The sequence below is a fragment of the Osmia bicornis genome, chromosome 11 (genome assembly GCF_907164935.1).
Source record: "Osmia bicornis bicornis chromosome 11, iOsmBic2.1, whole genome shotgun sequence".
Classification (NCBI taxonomy): domain Eukaryota; kingdom Metazoa; phylum Arthropoda; class Insecta; order Hymenoptera; family Megachilidae; genus Osmia; species Osmia bicornis.
In genome coordinates, this window is record NC_060226.1 from 8,040,819 (window position 1) to 8,064,308 (window position 23,490).

At 37.8% G+C, this 23,490-nt stretch overlaps 1 protein-coding gene and 1 long non-coding RNA gene across 3 annotated transcripts in view; one reads left to right on the forward strand and one right to left on the reverse strand.

The window, feature by feature from the left end:
• LOC123988333 overlaps positions 1 to 11,221 on the forward strand; it is a 51,276-nt gene extending 40,055 nt beyond the window's left edge. The window contains exons 2-3 of the long non-coding RNA XR_006829920.1: positions 9,039 to 9,578; positions 10,986 to 11,221. This is a non-coding gene — a long non-coding RNA (uncharacterized LOC123988333). The remainder of the gene's footprint in view (positions 1 to 9,038; positions 9,579 to 10,985) is intronic.
• LOC114873934 (furin-like protease 2) overlaps positions 1 to 23,490 on the reverse strand; it is a 208,916-nt gene that overhangs the window by 51,215 nt on the left and 134,211 nt on the right. The window lies entirely within an intron of this gene.

The window sequence follows — 23,490 nt, forward strand, 5'->3', positions numbered from 1 at the left end:
ACATAAAACGGAAAGCTAGAGAAACGTATGCAGAGAGGAATCGAGAAGGGTTGGTCACTCGACATCAATGGATTTCATTCTGCCAGTGCTTCCGGCTTTATCGACGACGCGGATGCGATACCACGACAAAATTTCTCATCTGCACATCCACGCGTGAAAGCAGAAAGCTACGAATCAACGAGGTATGAGAATGTTGACGTTCTGGCATTATTTCATGGCAGAAAATTATTGCAGAATGGTACTTAAAAAGGAACATATAAACCTTAAATTAATATCTTCATTAAGATCATTAAAAAGAGCTTTTATAACCAATTATCCAAATCTTCAAATTGATATGACGTAAAAGTAATTTTGCGATACTTTAATGTTTTCAAATCATGTCTGACTTTCGAAGTTTCGAAATTGGCCATTTAATATGCAACAGCCCAATATTTCACTTTCGGATCAAATTAAGTTCAATCTTATCACTAGTTTCGGTACTTCCGCATCCACTGACCGCGATAAAGAACTTTAGCATTCCTTGGAGCTGGAAACTTTTTGGAACTCGAGCCAAAGCTGCGGGTATTTGAACGACTTCAGATCCTTTGTTCGCCTTAAATGTGATTAATTAACGACCTTTTTCAAGAAAAGATGTTCCATTAAAGTGATCGCATAGTTGCGGAGATAAATCCATTTGTTTAAATTCCTAAAACTAATATGGCAAAAATTTAAGGATTAAACTAATTTGGAATTTTCAAAATAAATACGGAGATTGTATTTGGAAAGGTTCTTCTTTATTTTAGTACTGTACTGTACAACTTTGCTATAATTTTGTCAGGTCGTGAAAATTGTTCACCGAATCAGCGATTAAGGTGCCTTCAAGTTTAAACAGATTAAAAACTTTAACGAAGAAAATACTTATTTTCCGCCTGAAGCTTTGAACGGAAACCAATTGCGTTTTTCCAAGGTTTATTGTCGTTAGTCGCCGCTTCGAAACGAGTTTTCAGAAAAAAGTAAATGAAAACTTTGTTGGACTACAGAATATCAAGGAAATTATGTAACAAGGATTTGCAGAGTCAAAGTGGTTTTTAAAAATTTTTTTTCTGATTTACTGTAGTTTAGATCAATTTTAACGCTCTCAGAAATTTTTCACCCCCTGCAAATTCACGTGTTGCAGGGTTGGTTGAACTGGCCCTGACTAAAGGTCTCTTAAATTGAATGGGTACCTAAATCGAATTTTCAACAATTGAAGGATTAATTATTAATTATCTCTATGCGATGGCTCTGTTGTTTTGCCTCGTTCAATTAACACGTCAACTTCTATAATAGATGACCTAGTAAATCCGATTATACGGGCTATTGTTATAAAATGAAATTTTAAATTGCAAATTGACAAATAGGAGAAATAAAATTATGAGGCCACCTTCTCGATAAACCGGACTGGGGAAAATTTAAAATAAGGGCTCGTATTTCACCGAACGGGTTTAAAAAATAACAGCAAAATAACATTTTCAAATAATTACGCCCTGTTCGCGGCGTTAATAGAGATTGAAATCACAACGTGGATGCACTCGACATCATTTTTATTTCCACCGAATCTATCCTCTCGGCTTTTTTCACGAAAACGATCGAATATACTCTCGCACTTCCATCGAAACGCTTCGCTTAAGCGGTAACAAATTTTTCCACCGTCCATCAGTGAAAACCCAGTTCTGTTCTTTCAGCTTGCGTTCTGGAAAAAAAAGCTACGCGCGTTACATAGCATATTCATATCATCGCTTCTTCCGCCGTGCGCGAGAGGACACTGGTAAAACTGAATGAAAAAGCATGCCTACTAGTACTCACGCACACGTACGCACACACATACACGCGTCGTCGCAGAGACAATCTCCGATAATGGACCGAACAAAACGGAACGTGTTTTTGGTGTCCCGTAATGGGTCCATTGTGCCCCGCGTATCCTCACGGAACCGGATACAGTTTCGTTTAAAGCACGACCGTGCTGTATTAAGCGGTAGAAATCCGTGGAGGGTCGTTGAGTATCGTACTTACTGATCCGATCAGGAATAACCCTTCAGGCGAATTATACTCGCTGCGATATAATTCCTGTTACTAATCAGACAATGGTGTCATCTCATGCAAAAGTGAATCGAAGTTGCACATAATATTAAAAAGAAGGGATTCAGAATTTTTAGGATTTTAATTTGTAACGAGTAAAATTGATTTCTCTTATTTTTAACAATTCTACAAATTTGCAACGATCAAGGTGTCATCGCTTAACAGTACCATTGTTCAAACTCATTACACATCTGTGTCCCCGATTCTCCGTTACATAGCAAACCAATAAATGTATGCCTAATTTATGTGGAAAGCGCACGTGCCATTGGCCCTCAATAATACACCGCATCCTGGAAAAGGCCACCTCTAAATCCCCTAGAGCGGCCGATTATCCGTCCACCGCTGCGTTACATCAGCGGTTATATGTGCGTGTTAATTAATGCAATGCAAAAAAAATTTCATTTATTCGTTCGAATGATTTATAACCGTAATATGAAATACGGATAGCAGCATAGCCAACGTTCGAATACTTTCACGAACCGCTGTACTTTCCGTTTCGTGCATTGCACGCTTTCGAATCGACTTCCTGGCGTAACGAGATCGCTCCTGGGGCTCGTTATTCCGTGGCACCGCGTTCTCAGTCGTTCAACGTCGTCCTTTCCACAAGGCGATACCAAAGTTGCGAGCAAAGTCTAGCTTTCGAGCAAGTTGCTTCTGGAGAAACGGTCGCGTTCACGACGAGAGAAAAGGACGAAGTGGAAGAGGTTGAAAGGACCGATGGAACGATAGGTAGGAGGACGGTGTTGCCGCACCGTTGTCCCTGTCATCGTAACTTCCGGTTCCCAGGGAACGAAGCTCGTTCCACGGAAGTAACGGTTCTGCTAATTGAGCCAAGCTCCTTCGGGATCACTGCCGTTCGAAACTACTGTTTTCTCTCCTTTCTGTATTCTCTGCCTGTTCTTTCACTTTTGATGCTGGTCGAATCGAAATACCTTCTTCTTTTCCTTTTCAACCTAGCGATCTTTATACCATAAAGCTACTCGAAGCTTTGTTTTATTTAGCATTTGAAACTTTCCTGAATTAAGGAGTTCAGTATTTGAAACTTTGATGAATTAAGGATAGCGAGGATCCATCCGTAGAGTCGGCGACGGACGGAATTTAAGACCTTGGGCTTTGGAACTTAAGAAAGACTTGGAAATTTTTCCTTTCGTTAATAAGTAGGTATCAAGGATACTCGCGCTATACTTCCCTACAAATGCCAAGGGTGCATCCGTAGAATTAGGGACGCACCGGACTTAGGATCAGGGTTTTGGAGCTTAAGACTCCCGAATACTGACAAAATAGGGACTTGGAAGTTTAGATTTCCGTTAACGCGCTATGCTTCCTTATAGGTATCAAAGTTGCTTGCGCTATGCTTCCCTACGGATACCATGGAATCTCGCACTATGCTACCCCACAGATACCAAAGGTGTGTCCGTAGAGTCGGCGACGGACGGGACTTAGAACCTGGGTTTCGGAGCTTAAGACTCTCAAAGTGGCAAATAGGGACTTGGAAGTTTAGCTCTCCGTCAACGCAATACGCTTCCCTATAGATACCAAGGTTCCTTTCATTATTTCTTTAGTATATTTCATTAAGTTTTTTCAGTATAGATTTAAACGAGACCTACTTTATGTACAAATGAGGTATCTCGTTACACTAAGCTAGTATTAAATATGAAAGGATGATATATCTCGTCTTCCAATTCGAACGTGATGTTGATTAAATAACTTGCACTTTCTACTTATATAAGCGTTTAAGCAACCGGTCGTTAATTAAAGAAGCAATCTTCATGATCGATTAAGATTAAAGTTCATAAAGTTCTTTGGACTCGTTTCAAAAGATTTTTGAAACAACAATTTTTGAAAGCTTTAACCAGTTTATGCTTTTGTGTCTGATGCATGAAAAATGTACGCACGCAACATATTTTACCACTTTCGACAGCCCTGTTAGCGATATTTGACTGACGCATAAGCGCACTAAAATCTCCCCCTCATTTTATGGAGAAAAAATCTTGCATATCAAATTACAAATAATTTTAGTTGAGTGCAGTTTAAAATTGTCAAAGGAAGTAGAAGTTTTATGAACCATAGGATCATCAGCGGCAGAAAGACTTATAATTTTACGGTCGGAAAAATATATTTACTTTGAAAACTCCATCAGTCGTTTCGCCATTTTGCGGAAGTATTACGTAGCTCGCGGTTACGATCGATCATCCGGTAGGGAGGGGTCAAGCGGCAAAGGTGATCTTTTTGAAAATTTCCTATGGGTTTATTCGGTCATAAATCGGCCAAGTAATCGCCGTAGGAAGTATGCTGAGATATTGCAAATACTTCAACTGACCCGCTCTATAATCGACCCGTACATATATTCAGAAATTTCACTACTATTTAAAATTATTTTTTCATTTTCTCTGTTTTCTTAATTAATTGAATTCATTAAATTTATAGCAGGGATCATTAGCGATCCTTTCGGTAGTCAACGCATTAAATAGTAATCTTTTCGTTGCTCGCTACCTGTAATAAATTTTACAAAATATGATGTACACGGTTACGAGGATCGTTATATTAATTTGTTTACAGGAGATAAAATTAAAAGCATAGATTTAGTAGCCGTTTATAATTAAGGCGCATAGCTCCAGACACCGAAAGAGAAAGAGATAACGCGTTGATACATATTTATGACCCAATTACGTCTACGACGACCGTTCATCCGTGAACTAGCGAGCACGGTCCGAGCCACCCACTTCTGGCAAGGGTGAGTTTATTTCGAAAAAAAAAAGAGAGAAAGAGAGAGAGAGAGAGCGGTATATACACCATGGAGGAAACAGAGCGGCAAATTACTCCTTGCTGGCGTTTAATTCGCAGAGTATCGTAGCAGAGGAGAAAAACGACCGCCACGGTGGGTAGTTTACGCCTCTGAATGGATTCGAAGGGGAAATTTTGATCAAAAGTTAATTTTAAAATAGCACGAAGATGAAGTTTCCCGGATTTAGTGCTCGCATCAAGCTGCTGCAAAAAATTCGAGGAATTAAAGTTGTATTTTAACATTTCATACTTGAACTATACTCGTAAAATAATCTCAGGAGAAATGTTGAAAAACGAATATTTTGGTCAATTTTGTGCCATTCGCAGCGAAGAAGTAATTTAATTATTAATTATAAATTTTAACTTTCTGACGAGATACTTTATTTAAAGTTGAAAATACACTTCAAAAATTCTTTACACTTTCGATATTCATACACCAGACTCCACGTGTCATTAATTGACAAATATAATTAACATCATTCGGACAATTTTTGCCTTCTTAGTGTCATAGGCTAAAAAAGCGTCTCGATTCCCTTCTAATGGAACAGGATTTACGTGTCTATCTTCCCAGCTGTCAAGGGAGGGCCACGGTGTTCTTCGATTTCAAAGGAACGTTCTTAGTTTTCAGGCCGGCTCAAAGCGATAAATAAATCCGTGAGCTTTATTGTGAAACGCCGGCTCGAAGGAAATTCAGTGGCGGATGAGAGGGAGTAGTGCTTTCAACGCGAGGAGGAATTAAGAACAAATAATCCGCGAGAGACACGACTGGATCTTACCCGTAGCCGTCTTTCATCGAACTTTATAGTCCCCACGTCGACGGCATACCAAACGAAATTTTTATCCCCGACGGAACCGAGCTTCTTGGATCAAACGAATGGATTTACGCTCTCTTTCTGTATCGGCCTCGAAACATAGACATTCTTGAACAGTGGCAAAGTTTCTTTGCAATCCAGAGGAATTCAGAGTTACCGGTAAAGCGTAGTACGCTATGAGGGTGTCAAATATTGATTTGAAATTGAATGCTGTAGTGACAGTGTAATTGTTAAAATGTATATTAGATACGAAATCAATATTCTGAATTTAATGGAACTGAAAATTTGATATAAATCTAGAGAAGATTATTTGCAACAGAAATATGATGTTACATGTAACTTCCTATGTTTTAAATTTCAGATTAACAGTAAAATAGCAACGAGATAATCCGTGTCGAATATAATTGAGATTTCGAGCAGAAATCGCTAGGAATAGCTGTGTAAAACGATTATTCCACACGACTCTGTGTAATCCCGGATTTTCCACCGATAATAATACCTATAGTCGTTCAGCATAGATTTGTTTTTTATAATCAACTGATCCGTCCGGGAAACTGATTGAATATTATTTTCGACATTGCATTTCACTCATGCCAAAGTAACGTTTATCCGATCACTGATAAATTGATGATAAAAATGAAATACATTCAGGTCATCCGAAAGTTGTAGTACCCTATATTACTGAACTTGATTTGTAAAGTGGATTTCAGGGGAAGGTAAAGGAGGGAAAAGGTTGACAGTGAAATTCAAAATTTATTTTGATTTCTACAATCTCTAAAAAAATCAGAATAGATAAAAAACAAGTGTCACGGTACTGTTTCTGATGTATCAGTATGAAAATGGGGATGCAATCTCACGCGAAGGAGGACAGAAAGTTCCTCCGGAAGCGATTTGCCAAAAAATCTGCAACCAGACAATCTGTCATTGGTGAAAAGAAATAAATCGTATCCCATGGATGACAATCTCCAGCTGGAAGAAGAATTGATACTTCTCGAGGATGCTTTCTCTTTCGAAGGGCGTCACGTGAAACGGTTCGATATGGCGATCGATTATTCTCGACAGATATATTAGACAGCCATTTCCTCGAGGATTCCGTTTCTGTCGGTGAACGTGTACGCGTCAATTGACGTGACGGAGTGGTGCGGTACATAAATTGAACGAAAACCAAACCAGCGTCCGTCAGCCAACGGCCAAGTCACGCACACTGGTGAATTATGGACTCGTTCGTTTTTCGCGCTGTTATTCGCGAGTGTGATTATGATGACATACCCGACACGACCGATCATCCCTCCACCAGTGTTCTATCACCGAAATGCGAAAGGTTCGTCACCGTGATACTGAACGTTCGATAATATATATTTCACTTTCTATTCGTATCCTAAAAGATCTCAAATTTAGAAAAATTACTTCAAATTACTTCAACATTTACACTACCTCCGTTTTTATTCCAAAATAATAGCAATTTCTTTTTATTCTGTATGGTAGATGCAATCGATTATATCAGGAGAAATTTAATCATTCTTATATTTCATATGATTTCCGAATGATAAAGGTTTCCAATTAATTAAGCTCAGGGAATTGATTTTATTATTTTCTTGATAACACGATACAACACATATCCATGATATTTAATTATTGGAATGTGCTTTATTTAAAATGAACAAGAATGTATTCATACGTTTGTATAAACTCTTTGTTTTTATTATTTCTGTACTGAATCCACTACTGAAATTATGTACACGTATTACAGTACTTCCTGTACTTAATATCTTCTGTACCATACACTGCTATTTGCAACCATATTTTTAAAAAAAATTTGCATTCTTTTAACCGCGAAAAAAGTAATGGACAAAGGGGTTAAATGGCTTTTTATGTATTATAAAGGGCACTTTGTAGCTTCTATGTTCCCTTTTAAAAATTTCACCAATTTTTCAACAAAATCTTGAAATACATTATTCATTTATTTACTTTAAAAATGAATATGCATACAGATCATTTAAAAACATTCACGCTGTCCATTTAAAAATGTATATTTACATTGTTCATTTACCCCATCAAACTGAATGCTTTTTCTCTGAAATATTTTTGTGCAATTAAGGCATTCATATCCGAAACTGTTTAAATGAATAATTCAACGTGTATAAAAATATGATCTGTCGCGAATGAAGTGTCGAATTGAATAAAAATGCATGGAATTTAAATAATAAATTCTACTGATTCTAGAATTTGAAATAAAATGATACAAATTGTTATAGTTCGATAATACATTTATAAAATTGTTAAAGTCGGTCGAAAATTTTTTAGCTCAAAGTAGTTTTGAAGTTGTTCTCGGAGCTGAGAATAATCTTCAGTATTTTATTTTGTTAACACGGGAGAATAAAATGATTATTATGTACCTTTTAAAATGTTAAAGTAAACAAAATATAACCGACATAAAATATCTCATGTTTCATGTAGCGTGTAATTTATTGATACGACTGATGTTATAAATAATGCATGAAATATTAATAAATGTTTCGCTTTTTCGTGAAATATTTATCATTCTTGCACACATCGGTTTAATCGATGATAATTCTCGACAAATGCACTGTCCTGACAAAATTTCAAGAACAACAATCTGTTTTCATTTGTTAGAATCCCCCCTATAAATCTTACCAATAAACGAACAGAAAACAATATCTGCTAAACTCTGTCACAATTTTGCAAATATTAATTTATTGTAATTTTAATTTACCAACCAGTATCGCATTAATTATGATTTTAATAAAAACAGCAACGGCTTAAGGTACAGCTGATTATTTACAGCCACCGTTTACATTTTATTTGTTTAGTTAAAAATTCCTGTGAAAGTTGAAAATTAAATTTTTAATTATTTGATTATTGGATATCGAATCCAATATTATAAAGTTAAAATAAATATTGAAAAATTGAAATTTTTGCATGGCTTAAATAATCGATTGAATAATAATGTATAACTTTTTGGATAGTTTTATAAAAAGACTTTTAGCTGCATTGCTGATGCAAACGCCCTACCATTCAAAGGAATGCGTTTCGCAAACAAGTTCAATTTCCTTGAAAGACCGTTTCAGCAAATGACGACACTCTGTGTTGTAAGTCTTTGCGATATGATCGAGATATATCGACAAGAATCGCGAGAACACGGCTGGTGCTTGTAACCGGAAAGTACCTATTACACGGCACGAGACAGTGCATGCAAATTACAACCGTGATGCATCTATTGCACTACTCACGCGAATTTTCCGCGATGTACAAGGTGTCTCAAAAACTGATCATTTTTCATGAATTTCGAAAGAAATTTACCGAAAATATTTTGTTTTGTTACAGTTCACTCCGTCCTCCAAACTACGTACAAAATAACGAGAGAGGGGGATGGCGAGAGGAATCAGCGTAGTTCACGGTGTTTGAACAGTTCATCCAAATTGTTTATCCGCTGTTCAGTCGGCTGTTTGCCATCCGCACGAGTTGACGCCGTATTCTGGCGTTTGTCTAGAAACTGGCGATTAAACCAGCAAGTCGTGAGAGATGCCGACGCTGTGGCGTCCTTGGTGAGTGCGTAAATCAACAACGAGCATAACTTGAGAACGCGTTACCGGAAGCGTGGCAGAAGAGGACACGGTCTGGCTTTTCATACATACGAGAATCCTCGCGTTCCATCAGCGTAATTTTCACCCACGTTTCTGTCTCCGCGCGGCCGTGTGTCTGTGTACGTCAACATCTACGGAAACGGAAGTTCCTTCTGTGAGCACAACAGCTTGCAGGGATCTTCTCGTTGACGTCCACAGATGCGTACAAGACGGTGAGAAAGCAGCGTTCGCGAGGTAAATTGGGAACAACAACTTTCCATTCTCCAAATTTTCTTCCAAGGTAATATTTAAATTTATTCTCAAGATGCGCCATTCTTTTTTCTCATTTTTTTTTCAAACGACGCATATGCGTCAGCTGATTTTCTTCTCACTCGGGAATTGATCGATAATGGACTTCCATGCTTCCTACGTTGATCAACCATTCTCGTAAGCTCTATTATCCCGTTCTGTTGTCTTAAATCTCTTTCAACGAGCATAAAAAGGGGAAGTAAAAGCGCGATGGTCGAGTAACGTTGGTGAAATATTAAAAACGGTCGAAAGCTTCTTTCCTTGGTTGCTCGGTCGAAACCGTACGGAGAGGAAAGACCATAAATAGAGGCGTTACAGGAAGGCTATCAGGCAAAATTTAGTCTCTGGCATCTCCACCGGAATCAGATATTCCGGAAAAGTGAAAATCGGATTCGGTAGGTGGTTCTTCAGCGCGAAATTCAATCGCAGTCTCGCTCTCCGGAGAGAACCCATAAAGTTACCGACCCAGCGAAGACGCTGCACCCCTTGTACAGGGTGTTAAGAAAATGAGGGTCGCGGCTTATGAAAATTGCAATCTTATTTTAATAATTTGAAAAATTAAAAAGATAGAAATTTAGAAAATCGACAAGAACTTATTAATGAAACTTTCAATGAATATAGAATTTCAGTTTAGAATTATATAGAATTTTAGTTATTCAAAAAGAGACCAATTATCATTAAAAAAAAAAAAATGTTAGGAACCAAGGATTTGACCCGAGGATCTCTAGATTGCGAGTTGTATGTGTTCAGAATGTAAGAAGTAACTAACTGTAATTGTTAATATCTTTTAAACAATTAGCCGTCTGCCCCCAAAAAGGGGTATAGACGTGTTCAGTTCGACGAGCTCCACAAGCTGGCAAAGTTTCATTAATAAGTGCGTGTAACACTTGGGTAGTTCCCCTTGTCAGACTCGTGCCTCTTTAGGGCAACAGACAAGTCTGATACGAAGCTAAATTAGCATTTTAATTGAATGTACAAGTTCCAAGACGTGTTTTTTACCACACCCGACCACGCATCCAGCTAGTTTCGTGGTGCTAGCGTGTTTCGAGGTGCCGGGAAGGCGGCAGACCGAAAACGCGATCCTTGAAATTTATCGTCGCGTTATTTGCGCCTGCTGCCAGAAGACAAACATAGTTAAGGAACCGGTAGACGTAATTAGAATTTCTGCAGGTGAGGATATTAATCCTTGAAAACGGTATATCGATCAACTGTTTAAGATTATTAATAGAACGTTTACTTCACTTTTAATTAAATTCAAAATACGAAACTTTTCTTTGAAAAATAATTTCATAGATGTTCGTCATTTTTATTTAAATAAAATCCATTTGAGATCCCGTTTCCCATTGAAACACTAAGCCTACATTTATCCCGTAGATTTACCCTGATCTCTGTATCCAAGGTTACATCGTATCGTGATGGAAGAGCCGTCAGGATTCATTGGATTTCGACAATCTTGAAATCTGTCGTCCGTAGGGGTGACACACACGACGTCTTCGCCAGATTTCGTTATGGTTCTATAAACGGATACGGATGGATGCAGCACTTCTGACCATCCCTGGATAGATCTACCCATCGATCTGACCTCGTATGGACGCGTGGTTTGTCTTCAACGCCGAGGATTTACAATCTACCCCTACACACCTTCCTTTCCTTTCCTTTTAAATGGAACCATCCATTTCTTTTATATACAATTTCCTTAGGACATCGTGATGTTTCGCTCGTAGATAAGAGAATTCAAGAAGGCGTTTAATTAATATTATGTTCAAGGCATAGAATTTCGTGAATTCCCAATTGAAGTAGCCCCCTACAATTCAAAGTTTCCCCGCAGATGGCATTACGCCGTTCGCGTTTAGATTTTGCTAACAGAGTTTCGTCTATTATCGTGGATGACTATTGTTATCGAGGTGACCACCGTAGAGGGTTAACAGGATTCCGAGTTCACCACAATGGTGTAATATCGAGTGTTCAACGGTGCACGTCACACTTGTGTAGTACCGTTGTTAATACATATCCAACTTCCGTGTCAAGATTTCCAGTTCAAGATCACATTAATGTGGAAATGGTCTCTTGTTCGCAAAATCCCCCAAAAAAGAAAAAAGACATTTTTTAAAATACCTTTCCTACCATAATATTACAAAATTATTATTTTTCTATTTCCACAAATTAATTTCCATATATATATATATATATATATATATATATTTTTATATTTTACCCTACAATACTTTGCTATAGAGTCACCTTTAGGCGAGTGGAAAATGCAACAGTTCTTTATTTATTTATCGTTTATGACAGAATTTCGCAGTTTCGAAAAATCCTTGGAGTTCGAGGCGTGAACGTGCAAAGCGTATTTCACAAATTCGCTCCTGTGCGGATAATAAATCAGTCGCTTAATGCCCGACCTGTTACCGCGGCCACGCAGCTTGCCCTTACGCGAGCGTGTGCCTGCTCCTCATTGTCAGCTACGCAGCGAGTGCGCGAGTGCTCGTGCTTGTACGTGTACGTAGAAGAGTAAACGTTGCGTGTACACGGACGAGCACGTATGCATCCGAGTGAATTATGTGCTTGGTCCCCGTGTCCAGCGTCACCCCGTAAATTTACATCTCCCCTACGTACACCCCCGCGATCGACCAAACCCCATTTCTGTCCTATTCTATTCTGAAACGTACGTGTGCACCGTGCGGTTTGATCCAAAAATAATGAGAATGCTTGCTTTATAACTCGGATCGATAGTCGTAACGAGAAGAAGATGAACTGATATGATCCGGGGATGCTAACCCTTTATGGAAAGGGTTGAAATAATTTGTTCTAAAATAAATTCAAATTGTTCCTCTCTTCCAAGTCCGCCATCCAAGTGTTAATCTTCTTACGTAAGATTTCTAAGTCGATCGTAACTCAGACCTATGAAAATTAAATCCAAATTGTTGTTCTCTTCCTGGTCCGTCATCCAAGGGCTGAACTTCCCCACGGTACTTGATTTATGTCAGTTTTGTTATTAAACGGAGTTCACGGACGGAAAGAGTACTACAATAGAAGTATCTTGGAGAGAATTGGAAAGTTGAACAGTGCCAGGGAAACAGTTTCCGGTAGGCTGATCGAATTGATTGCGGGAGCGTTATATATTGATCAGAGAAACAATATGGCCGAGCGTTTACGCATCAAGTCATTCGCATCGTAGTCGTTGCAACAATGGTAAAACACTTGCATATCGATTTGCGGTGTATTCAAAGTTGGTACACGGTTCGAAGCAGGCTCGGTTGTATCGATTTCACTGACTTGTGTGCTGGCAGTTACGTTCCAGTGACGAAACCGTGGACCCATGTGTGGTACACACATATATATCCGGTACAATGTCGAGGTACGGTAAAGTTTTATTCCAATATAGAAATTCACATGCAAACGACATGCGAATTGCACAGACTATACCGGTTACAAAGAGAACTAAAGCGAGCCTTGGTTCGATTGTCTTCCCTAAGCCCTGGGATTGACGGTGCACGAACAACCGTATAATTAAACGCACGGTACAATGCATAATAAGTTCCTGGCCTATTGTAACGATGCATTCATCTTGCACACAGTGTGCATTGTAATTTTCGATTCGTGATTAGCGACGGTTAATCAAACCATTTTTTTGATGAAAATTCTTTCTTTTCTTAATTGCACCTGATACGTTCCTATACATTGTCCCTTTTTTTTTAATCACGCAGAGACTGATTCGCAGGTTCTCTATCAGGGGTGGTAATAATCAGAAAGTGAGAAACTAAATCAACAATTTAGAGTCACATTTTTTATTCATATTTTCATACAAATTTATCCTTCTTCATTCTGTGTATCTGACGCTTTTAATTTCCCATATGAGATTTTAGTAAGTGGTCTTAATTTAATGCCCAGGGGCTGTGGGTTAGTTATTTTCGGCTGAATCCATTCCAATCAGAAACGGTTAATTAACACGAGGATAAATTCAGTTTTCGCGGTTTTCGTAGAGCCTTCGTAGCTTTAAACGTTCGAAACCATTTGGGGATAACAAGTGCGAATGTCTCGTTGCCTATAACCACCGAATGCCCTCGATTTCGCGACACTCGTATTCTACATCCTCGCGTTTGCAATTCAAGGTTTTTAGAATTCGACGCGTGTTTCACCCTTGCCGGTGATAAAACAGCACTTTGCGGATTGGGAAATAGGATGTATTCCTATTCGAAGGTGCATTCGTACGGTTGCTTTCGCTGTTTCTTCGCCGCTCCGAAAGGAAATTAAACGATTCCAAGCTATTTAGCTGAACGTAACGAATCAGTTTATGTTCTTATTTAATCGCGATTTCCTTTTAACACTTCGATGGCTCCTTATTTTGACGAATTTATGTCTTGCAATTTTATGTTCTTCCTTGTAACTAATTTAAGATGTTTAAAATTTTTAATTTTTAAATTGCAATTAATATTTTTAAGAGTAGATTAAATGGACAAAGAAATTGTCCAGTCAATTTTTAGGATTAAAGAACCTAAGGACCAAAGGAACAGTGTAAGATTTATCAATTGGAGCTCTCTCCATGGTCTGCCTTTCGAGGAATTAAACGAACAGTTGTAAAAATTTAAAATGTGGGTTAATCAAACAAACTCGAATAGATTAAAATCAAGCATTCTCTAGGAATATCCCCGTTTCTTTCTTTTTTTCCACGATCGCATCCACGGAGAAATGTACCGAGTCGAGATATTCAACGTTAGAGAAGCGGAGAAACGGTGGTCGTTCAAATTGGATTCAGCGATAGTGCTGAATCGAATTGCATACCTTCCAAATTACATTCCACAAATGTGACAGGGAAAGAGTGTAAAAAGAAATTCGAGAAGAGAAAAAATTTTCTGTCTTTCGAAAATACATTCGAATCTTTACGTAAGACAAAAGAAAAGAAAACAGGAAGAAAAAAAAATGGACATGACAGCTTGTTTAAGCTGAAAACCAAATATGTATACTGTCACACTTTATACTGTGCTCGATAATAGTATCACGATTTTCATATTCTTTTGTTTTTCTTCTTCTTGCCATGCATTTCACGTATTCTCCGTGTTTTTCGATTCAGAAAACTTTCCAACGATTCGATACAATCTTCCCACACCACGAATTTAAAGTATTCCATTGCCGATTGTTTGCTCCTGGCGGTTACGATAACAATTTTCTATTCAAAGATCTGTATGTAAAGTGTTCCTTTTAAAAATTTTATTCGAAGGTAGATGAAAAATTGACATATTCAGTTACGTTTATTCGTGTTTCTGAAAATTTTTATGCAAACTAAAAATGAAACAATATTTGATGCACGTACGTAACATTCAATTGAAAATAAACAAATAATTAATCTAAGGGTTGTTGCATATCAAATGCAGCTTCGAAAACTTTCAGAAAATCAATAGCTGTAATTGATTAAATTGCCCCTCGAACTCACCTTCGAAATAAATGGAGCACCATTCTTTTTTTTTCTATCCGTTCCACAACTACTGCATATAAGTTATTCCTGTATGTACCTGTTGTTTTAAATTTGCTTGCAACGTAGTAAAAATTTGCATGTTATGAGAAGTTACACGTTCTCGACACATGTTGCATATTTCCATGAAGTGTTTTTTTTCCTTTTTAATAGATGATTACGGTGTTGGATTACTTCGAGTTTCAAACTCTCATTTTGCTGTTTTTTCAACACAATTTCAGTTCAGTGGAACAGCAGTAAATTAAACATTGCAGCATAGGTTTGGAAGGCAAACGTGATAAAATATATTGAAATCAAATTATCTAATAATTATTTTGTACTATTTCTGTTTTTATTTTTAATTTATTTCAATTTTTTACATTTTATTTTTACTAGTTCTCATATAAATAATCATTAACATAGGTTTGCATAGAGGATCTTAATAAATTTTCAGAGCTAATTTTCTCAACAACAATAAAATATTTTTTTCATGTAATTCCTGCATTGTATACCAAACAAAAGATCTCATAGAATTAGTACGTCCTCCTCCTTCCCCAACGGCCTGAAGTAATCCAAACGAACCACCATAGGGTCCAGTTATAAGTGACTTACTAGTAGCGCTAACGTAAGCTTCATTATTCGACTTCCACCAGGCCCTAGACTTCTCGATCGTGCTCGTTCGACTAATACCGTTAATTACTCTCTCGTTGAGGACGTACTTCGTGGCTGGAGTCGCCTAACGAACGCTAATTGGACGTCGCCGTGACATCGTAATGCCAGGAATACCTGGCAATCTGTCTGGCTAGCCCACTTTCAGCCAACTGGCAGTATGTTACAGTGGTTCAATCGACGATATATCAGACCCCATTTCTTTTTCGGTAACCCTGTTTGCTGTTTGATGCAGTTCGATCAGGGATAATCTTCAGTGGAAGATTTAAATCAGTGCTACATTAAAAATAATTAACAATAATTTAACAGGTGGCCAAATTAGATGATTCAGTCTAGCAATGACTATCTTAGATCCTTATTCTACCAATCTCAGGACTAACACCATATTATAGTAAGACCCTCTCTGTATCAAGGATTCATTCCTCATTCTATAGTCCTAAGACTGTACCACATCCTAAGTACAGTTTACCTAGATTGTCTCACGTCAATATACTTTATTCCCTATTGTGTTAGCCCTTCGACCCAATCTCATATTCACCTATGCTCTCCCAAAACCACTGGTCCTAAAGGACCAGTCTTATCTTTTGATCTCACTGAACGTGGTGAATCCACCATAATTTAAATGATTTTAATAATAAAGCGAACACATCCTCCATCCCTTTATTTTCACACCAGCCACGTATAACACGTGATTTTTACCTAATATAAGGTTACAGGATTGAAGTGTATGAAACGGCCTGTGCAAGGTATTTCTCAAAAGTCTCCACGAGGAGACTGCATTTGTTAGAAGCCCGTAGAGATGGGAGATTCGGTAGTTCCTTGGTGGCGAAGGATAAGTTGATCGAAGATAGAGAGTCTGGTGTTCGATCCGACCCGTCTACGTGTAACTCATCCATAACTGGGCCGGAAGCCAAGCACGTGTCTCGTGTAAGCAAATAAGTAGACGAGATTCGGATATAAAGCGTGACCCGCTTGTCGTCCCGCGACGCCAATCCCTCGAATCGATCCTGGTAGATTGTTCATGGAAGCATTGTCTCTCTTAAGAGCCAGCTATCGGTTCGATTGATTACGTAACCCTCCGTAACCTGTAAGCCCTTGCAGGCTGTAACCTTCGCCAGGGGAAATCGCGAGCTTTGTACCACCGGAGTTTGATAGAATGTAGGGATTAAGCAACCATTCTGTTGCAACGCTCCACCTACACGATACCACGATGAATCGTGCAAACATACTGTAACCTATGACGTTCGTACGATAAATAAAGGGATAAACGATTGCAGTTAAAGAAATATTGACGTGCACTGCTTTTACCCGAGGATCAGGTTTCAAGTAAATCAAACTTTTCTGTATTATACAGTGTTCGTTTCCTCTCTGGTAATATTAAATATAGAATTACATTAAGACTGGGGCGCTCTCCATGGTCCGCCGTTTGATTGAGGGTTAATAATTAATTTGAATGGTTCATCATTAATTACAACAAAAGATTATGTCTACAATAAGTAAGTAAATTACTTATAGAATTTCCTATCGTCTATATGTCTAAAGAACCTGCAGCATTACTTTGTTAAACCAACGAACGGAAATTGGGAGAGAAAAAAAAGGTTATCGTTTGATGGTCGTGGAACAGGTTGAAAAATTGGCAAGCAGCCGTATTCCCACGGAGAATATATTCGATGGAGCGTGATGAGCCCAACGGTGATTCGATTGTTAATGAAAGAACGGAAACTCGATTGAGAGTTAGTTTAGCGGAAATTATCGGTACGATCGAGGGAAACGATATTTTTAAGGGGTAAATAGGGGGACAGAAATTAAGGCTGCACTTGCTTCCACTCCGTGTGTGTTAATTGACTTTTACATTATTTTATAATTTATTAACCGTGATAAATGATGTTTTTTTTAATAAAAAATTTAGATTATTCAGGGTCAAAAATGAAGATTATTTTTGTGGTTGTTTATCATGTCATAACACGTTCTTGCTGATTTAACGTAGCCCGCCTCATAATATCCTCGAGAATCTGTAACTCCTACCTTCCTATAAAATATTCATAACTTTCCTGTCATTAATCTATTTCGACGTGGTATGTCGGTTCTTACCGCATCTCCATCTTATTGCCTGCCATTAATAACACCCGTGAAAAACACTTGATTACCGTGCTTCCTTATCAGTCAAATAACTTTCCGAGGAAGTTATCGTTACCCATATAACAGTTTATAATCTTTCCTCGATATCTTCGAGCGCGCTGAGATACTCTGTATTTATACTTCTACATTTTTTTACCTTCAGAAAAGATTTTCTTTCCTCAGAAAATTACTCTAGCTTTTAACTATTTTCTTAATTATTCATTAAAACATATGAATATCATTTCGACTCATTTTTGATCTTCTGTTATAACAAGTACCAATTAATTCAAATATTCCTACGGTTCATAGACTTCTCGCAAACCTGTGCAAGAAAGAAGACAGACTTCAGAAACCATTTACTTGACGAAAACTAAAAGTTTCTTTCCAGAAACATATTAGCATTTATTTAAAGTCATAAAACTGAAAGCGTGACCCTATCTCGTTACGCTGAAAAGTAATCTAAACTTTCGTTTAATTACATTTAACCAAAAAAAGAAAAAGAAGGAACAACCGAGAAGAGACCTGGTTATTAATTACACCGAAAGAAGGGAAAAAATTTTACAGGAAAAGAGTGCAGTCTCAAAAATGAGAAAATTAATGAAGCCATGCAGTAATTAATTTAACCCCTAATTAGGTCTATCAGACTAATAATTCGCATCGAGGGTAAACTTCGCAGGTCATATTTTAAACAATTCCTCCATTCGTTCGATGACCTAGATCAGCCATAAAAGCCAGGACGTTGTCATCGAACAGTAATTATTCATCGTAACGAGCAACAAATTCGATCTCGACCAAAGTTGAAGCTGATCCCCCTAAACCGGGGGTTTCCTTTCTTAGCAGTAACACTACACTGCAATCCATTAGAAACAGGATGCTGCATCGTCGAATTCGAGCCGAAGATCAATCGATGATCTTCGTTCGCGTCGTCGATGCAGCATCCTGCGGAAATCGGAGAAGGTATCGGGTGATTCCTTCGACAGGGTTTGCATTCTGTTGCTTCACTCGTCGAAAACGTCACCGACCCGTAACCAGACGTCGACGATTCGTCGAGGTAAAAGGGAAGAACTGACGCGATACGCAGGCAAAGGTACGCGTTCGAGCGGTAAACCCTGACTTTTTCGCTCGAACAGCACTCGGCCAAAGCGATATGTACGTGGAAGGCAAAGTCGACGAGCAGAAACGTTTGCCAGTGATACGATCGATGAACTGCAGGGGATGAAACGAATGCCAGAGAAGAACCGATGAATAAGGTAGGGTGGTGAATCAAACACGATCCAAGAGGGAACATTTAGTTTCAAGAACTATTCACTGACATATTTCAGACTGTAGAACATGGTTAAAGGGATCCTGTTTCAGTTGAGTTCGTTGTTTCAAATTGATAGGAAGTTTACAAGACGATCGAAGAATTTTGTCTTCGACTACATAGAGAATTCCTTATACGATAGACAGATATTTTTCATAAATATATTAAAAGCCTTAGTGCGTTATAAAAGTTAATACCGTTGCTTTTCTTTCCATCGTTGCGAAGCTTAACCGCATTTTCCACAAGCGTTTTCCAGCCACGGAAAATTGTCTCCCCCATAAACCTTTTCGCAATAACAAGAACAATAACGGGAAGAAAATCTTGTCGAAAATAAGTTCGAAGAAAGAAACAGAAAAATAGGGAAAATTCCATTTACGTGATTCTGTGAAACGACGCAATTATGTTAATGGACATAATGAGATTTAGTTAATTAACAGGAAAAGACAAGACGAACGTTATTGCACCCTTATGATCCGTTCGTCAGAACACGAAGCTGATCGCGTTGCTATTTACCAAAGCAGCGGAAGTAAACTTGCTACTTCGTGTCTCAGGCCAGCCAACTAATCTCTACGTTAACAAGAACACGTGTTCTTGCACATCTTCTGCTGTCTCAACGTACACATACAGTTCGCGAGACCGTGCTATGCTTAAACTTTACCGACTTTACTGCGAAACTGAGAACATTGATCATACGCAGTTCGTCGCTAACTACGATACTAATCACTCTTTGTTCAAGGCGGACGCTAATTAGCGTCAAAAACTTTACTACAACTATTTCTATTTCTAACCCCTCGTTGCAAATCTGTTTTACGTAAGGTTGACAATTTTCAACATTATACATTTCTAAAACGGAAAAATATTTTCTTATTGTTTAAAATTATTTTTCTTTTTAAAATTCAAGGGGTCAAATGGAGGAAAGGCTTAAATACTCATAAACAATTATGATATTATAATGGCAATGATCATTTTAAAATCGACAAGTAGGTAATTTATGTCAGTGTCAGACCGATCGAGTTGAAAATGAACATGAATTGGCGAATTCTCGTCTTTGGTACTATTCCTCAAAGAGCAGCGATAAAATAAAAATTCAACGAGCTAGCATCTTTCATAGGATTCTTTTGACTTGTACGAAAATCGATGAGATTCAGAGTAACGTTCCCAATAAAGTTTCCGAACACTGGGCATACTTGCTGACCTTACGGCCGATGTTCCTTCTTAATTCGCGGATCGATCGGAAAATTTCACCTTTCTTCCTGTACGAAGACGTCGAAGATCCGATCACCGGGAAATCGAGGGTTGTTACAGAGGAGATTGATGTACGCGGTGACGTTTCCAGGGAATATAAAACCATCGTTCTTTTCCGACCAAGGGAAAAGGAAAGCAGGGCCGCGATCGGATGGTTAATGATTCTAGCCAAGGGAATTGACGAACGGAAAAATCCTACTTAGCGATCATTGTTTTATCCTGATTGCTTCCTTTCCAGGAAAAGGACCAAGTAATTTCTTTCCGGAGAAGCAGACGTTATGAAAAATGCAGTGTTCCTTCTTAAAAATTTCCTATCCGGTTTTAGAATCATTTGATTATTATTAAGTGGAGGGTACAAGAAATAAATTTCAATTTTTAATTATTCGAAATTTTAATCACAGCTAATTGCAGGATCGTATATTTTATTCAGTTGCACTATGGTCAGCAATAAATTAATTAACAGGTTAAAGTAATCGAAAAATTAAAACGGGGTGAATTATAGATACATTATATATGACCATCAAAAATATTAGTAAAGTTGGAACACGAATGTAATTATTTGAAGTTTCAATTATAGTTAGTTGCACGGTAATTTGTGTCCTAATAGTTCTATGGTCCGCCTGGTAATAACTAGAAACTTGCAGTTGAACTGCACGTTATTACATGCCATACACATACTGTAATGCACTTCTTTTTTTTTAAGTTGATGTAATATCAACAACTTTGGGAGAGATGTTTGTTACACCTCCATCAAGTCGTGCTTAAACAGGGGTACTGTATTTTGCAGTAGAGTGACCAGAGAGTTTCGTGAAGTTATTATCAAATTTACCTACCTACTGTTCTGTTTCGACATCAAATACATTCATCCTGTATGATTTATTAAAATGTTTAAGTGTATTTAAAAATGTATGAAATGCAAAATAAAAATAAAACTGGGGCTCTGTACATGGTCCGTTGTCCGTTGTCCGAAGATTAATATTTACGATTGCGTTTCACAATTTTCCCACCATTTCTAAAGTACATAATTATCGTCTGACTCCTGGGAGTTTTTCCTCTTCGTTTAGTTTCCAAATTGGCCATTTACTGGCATTGTTCAATTCATTGCTTCTCGGTAATCAATTCCCAGATTGCCAAACCTAAAAATGCGAATTAGCTTGAAGTTGAAGAAGGAAAGAATGGGAACTTTTCCCAGCATTGTTCAGCCACGTTCACCATAAATGTCTGGAGGAATCGTGATACGTTAAGAATTTTCAAGCTGAATTCCCGGTTTCGAACGAGATTTTTACGTGCCTTCAGTTTCCTGTTACGGACGGAATGGCAGCAGAGGTTCTGCTTCGAAAGGATTCGCGTGTTTTCCAACGATTTGCGTGGCAAACAGTCGAACCTGTCGTTCAACGTCTTCATTACTGTTCCACGATTGCATCGATCCTTTTCCATCGGCAACCTTTGCTTACGCTTTCGATCGTTTTCTGCTTCCCGACAAAGCACACAGTCCACCCTCAAACCCGCTACGACACTTTTCCTAAAGTATAAAGTATCGTGGAACCTAACTTTTTGACTCCTGCTCCCGACGTACTTGCGAACTGCAAAGAGCATTATCTACTTCTTAAATCGTTTCTTTAGAATGATATATAGGTGAAGTTTCACGGTGCAAACCAGCACGTTGAAATCTGGTATATAAAATGTCGTGAAGGGATGAAACAACGAAACAAGATTTGATTGATCATTATTAGCTACATCATTTTGAACCCAGATCATTTTCAGAGAAAAATTGGCAAAATTTTAACTTCAAATTAATATGCCACAAGTGACATTTTATGATACTTTTTCATTATTAAATCGTCTCAGTATTTCCAAATCAGCCACCTGATATCCAGTAATTCAATATTATGGAGTTCTGAAGTAATTAAGTTTTGTCTTCGATATTTATTTTGGTGTCTATCGAAGAAAATACATGTTTGCATAATGAATACGTTTTCAATGAGTGCTTTTTATTTGATTAGATAGTCAATTAATTGAATAAATTAATTTTCGTAAAATCACGTCATTTGTATTTTCTGGATATTCTGTTCTTTTTCGTAGATAAGTACTTCTGCAACCGTTGAAAGTGTATCTCACTCACCCACGTCGAATGAAATTGTTTCGTTAATGACACAGACACGAGCGGCTAAGAAGGGAAAGTAATTCTCTTTAAGCCGAAGAAATCGTAATTTAGCGTGTTTGAGGCTCTCCACAGACCTTGAAGAGATTTCGAAACGTTGTAGTTTCTCACTTAATCTTCTCGTTGCTGACTTGATGAAGTCTTTTGTTGAGTGCAACTCGTTAATCGTTGTCGAGAGTGATTCTTTGAGGATTTCGAGGACCTGCTTGTAAAATAGCATAAGGCGAATATCGTGAAAGAAATTACAACTTCATTTTTTATTTTATAAAGCACCCTTTGTAATTTCCTTGAAATTGAAAGGTTTCATTTTTAACCTGAACATTTTTGTTGCTTCGTTCAGCTACGTTCGTTTGTAAATACCATTTTCCTTTTAATTTCAATTTTTCGAGGTCTGGAAAAACGTATTAATACCTGGTTTATGCTGTTGAAATACAACACGCTAGGATAACGAATGCATTGAAACTTTTCATAATTGAGGAAACCATGCGTGGTGCACGCTTGATTATAATATTTAATTTTCTTTGAATTATTAACGAAGTGAGAGCGATTCATAAATGAGCAGTTTTGCCACGCATTGTAACCAGCTTTTAAAGAAGAAAATATTCATTTAAACGGACATAGTAAATCTACCGGATGTCCAGAAAAATTGAAATCAAATGTTTTAATCTAAATGTGAAAATTCCACATACCGATGCAATTTATGTTGCAAATGGCACGACACATTTTATGGACTCGAACGATCTTAGCAATAATAAAAAGGAAAATGTGTTAAAATTCTCAAAAAGCCATGGTTCGATAGACCATCGAATAAAAGACGTGAAAAGCTTCAAAAATATTATTTCTAAAATCTATCAGTTTTACAGGGTTATCCAATCTCCGTTTTATGTATTACCGTGAAATCTCTAACAAAGCTGCATTTAAAAGAGCTGAAAAAGCCCTTTGAATGAATCTTTCGGTAG